Source organism: Podarcis liolepis (assembly GCF_965112155.1).
Source record: "Podarcis liolepis genome assembly, chromosome: W".
Taxonomy (NCBI): domain Eukaryota; kingdom Metazoa; phylum Chordata; class Lepidosauria; order Squamata; family Lacertidae; genus Podarcis; species Podarcis liolepis.
The window spans coordinates 9,013,149-9,016,342 of NC_139568.1; positions in this window are offsets into that span (position 1 = coordinate 9,013,149).

The window sequence follows — 3,194 nt, forward strand, 5'->3', positions numbered from 1 at the left end:
CCAGGTCCTAAAGCCTGGCGCAAGGAGGCAGGAGGGTCCGGGTCAGCGTCAGAAGAATCCCGGAAAGAAGAAGCCCCGGGGGGTAGAGGGACCCAGAGGAGGACAGTCAGGCGGAAAAGGTGGAGCAAGGCTAGGATATTAAGTTGGTGCACACGGGGCGGAGACTCAGACGGAGCTTCGCCGATCTAGCTACTAGACGTAGAGTTGCGCGCAGCAGCGTGAGAATGGAAACTGTAATTCAATAAAGACTTTTACTTAATGATCGCTGGCTAGCGTGATCCTCTGTGAGCTAGGATCTTCAAGCAGCTCTGACAGTAAGCTCCGTCTCACGATTGTGGGCATCTACAGCCTCGAGGAGGGGAGAGAAACAGGTGCCTACTAGCGAGCTCACGAACGGCAGACGACATGACGGCTGAGCAGCAGATAGAGGAACTCAGAAAAGCAGTGGCACAACTGAATGCCGAGGCTCTCGCATCCAGGAAGAGAGAGGAGGAGGCAGCTGCCGCCTGCAGGGATCTCCAGGTCAGGTTAGACGTGCTGACAAAGCAGACACCCCGGCAGGAGGGAATTGGGTTGGCGAGACGAACAGGCGGGCTGGTCTCTCACTTCGATGGGAACCTGCAACAGTATCCCAACTTTAGAGCAGACGTACTGTGCGCACTGCAACTGCTGCATAAAGACTTTAGCGATGAGCAAGAGAGAGTGGGATTCATCATGTCCCATTTGCATGGGGATGCTAAAGCATGGCTACGCAATTTATGGAGAGATAAGGATCCGGCGCTCCAGAATGCAGATGCCTTTATTAAAGCGATGGATGGGTGTTTTTTATCAAGTATTGACGTGGATCTTGCACGGAAGGAGGTGCATGGGCTGAGACAAGGGAGGGCCAGCGTCAGGCAGTATCATGCCCGCTTTTTCGCCTTGGTCAGTGCCCTGGAATGGGACAGAGATTCGGCTCCTGTAAGAGACCTCTTTTGGGAGGGGCTGCACAACTCGATTAAAGATGAGATCGCCAGGGGGGAGAGACCCCGAACCACCCAGGAGGTCGTTCAGAGGGCACTGGCAGTGGGGGTGAGGCTGGAAGAACGTCCGTGGAGCAGGGACGAAGGGCGTGGAGGGCGCGAACCAGCCAGGGGCCCCTCCTTCCTTCCCAGAGAAGCAGCGCGGGCGCAATCCACGCCTCCGCCAGGAGGAGGAGCCGAACCTATGGAGGTTGGAGGTGCAAGGGCTCAGTCAGCAACCAGAGCCCTAGCACCGGCAGCAGTGAAAGCGAAGCCTCCTAGAGGGAACAGGAAGTGTTACGTCTGTGAGGAGCCAGGGCATATGGCAAAAGAGTGTCCCCAGAGGCTCCACAAGCTTACTGCAGCCTCGGCAATGGTGACTGCAGCAACGCAGCAAGGGGGACCACAGCAGGGAAACGACGCAGTCTGGCTGGAGGAAGAGGCCCTGGGGCCCAGCCAGACGTGTTAGTGACGCAGTCCCCAGAGGTTTTACAGCCCGTGAACCCCCTCCCGCCCAAACCAGTGGTGAGGCTCACCGCATCTCTCCAGCTGCCCAATGGAATCACCACTGACGTGCCCATCACAGTTGACTCGGGCAGCAACGCGGACTTTATAGGGCAGGACTTTGTCGACAAGCACGCTATACAGTTGCTGCCGGCCACACTGCCCCTGCAGGTTGTCACGGTGGATGGCAGGGAGTTGCTAGGGGGGCAAGTGGTGAAGCAGACGCCGCCCATGGCGATGCGACTTGGAAATCACAAAGAAATCATCAGCTTCAATGTCACTCAACTATCGGATACGCCCATTGTATTGGGAATGAGTTGGCTGGACAAGCACAGCCCAACGCTGGCTTGGTACCAGAGGCAGCTGATCTTCGGCTCTTCCTTTTGTGCTGAACACTGCATCGTGCCCCGGCAGGAAGGAGAGGAAGAGGAGTCACAGCTGCTGCTAGGCACGCTGCAAGCGATTCCCCACAAGTACGCAGAATTTTTGGAAGTTTTCTGCGAGAAGGAGGCGGACAGGCTGCCCCCTCACAGACCATATGACTGCAAAATTGACCTGCTGCCGGGGGTGGCGCTGCCTAAGGGGAAACTGTATTCCATGTCAGAGGACGAGCTGCAGGAACTCAAACAGTTCATAGATCATAATTTGGAGCGCGGTTTCATCCGAGAGTCCAAGGCAGCGGGGGGCAGTCCAGTATTCTTTGTTAAAAAGCGAGACACGCCCCAAAAAAGACTGGTCGTGGACTATCGCATTTTAAACAATGGGACCAAGCCGTCGGACTTCCCCATGCCCCGAATCGACGACCTCCTGGCGAAGGTGCGGAAGGGGAAAGTGTTCACCAAGTTAGACCTGCGAGGGGCGTACAACCTCATTCGTATGCGGGAGGGAGATGAGTGGAAGACGGCCATGTTCACGCCACTGGGTACCTACGAATACAGAGTTATGCCCTTTGGATTGCAAAATGGCTCCCACGTTTTTCAAGCTTTCATGCATCACGTGTTGGCGGGACTTCTCTACAAGACGTGCGTCTGTTTCTTAGATGACATCCTGATCTTTTTGGAATCGCAGCAGGAGCATGACAGACACGTCAAGGAAGTGCTGACCAGACTAAAGCAACATAGGCTCTACGCCAAGCTGGAGAAGTGCCAATTTGACGTGACGGAGGTGGATTTTCTGGGCTACAAGTTGTCTGACAAGGGGCTCGCCATGGACAGCGCCAAGGTTCGCGCGGTATTGGATTGGAAGAGTCCACGCAACCGGAAGGAGGTCCAGAGGTTTGTCGGCTTTGCGAACTTCTATCGCAAGTTTATCAAGGGCTTCGCTATGCAGACAGCGGCCATCACAGACACGCTTAGCTCCAAGAAAAAGAAGTTCGTTTGGACAGAGGAGGCGGAGCAGTCCTTTCAGGCACTCAAGCGTCTCTTCGCGTCGGAAGAGCAGCTGCTTCACGTCAACCCCAGCAGGCCGATGAGGGTGGAGACAGACGCCTCGGACAGAGCCGTGGGGGCGGTCCTGTTGCAAAAGGACCAGCAGGGGGTGTGGCGACCGGCAGCGTTTTACTCCAGGAAGCTCAGCAAGTCCGAGCAGAACTACACCATCTGGGACAGGGAGTTGCTGGCCATTCATGCAGCGTTCAAAGCGTGGAGGCACTTCCTGATCGGCGCCAAGCACACGGTGCAGGTTTGCACG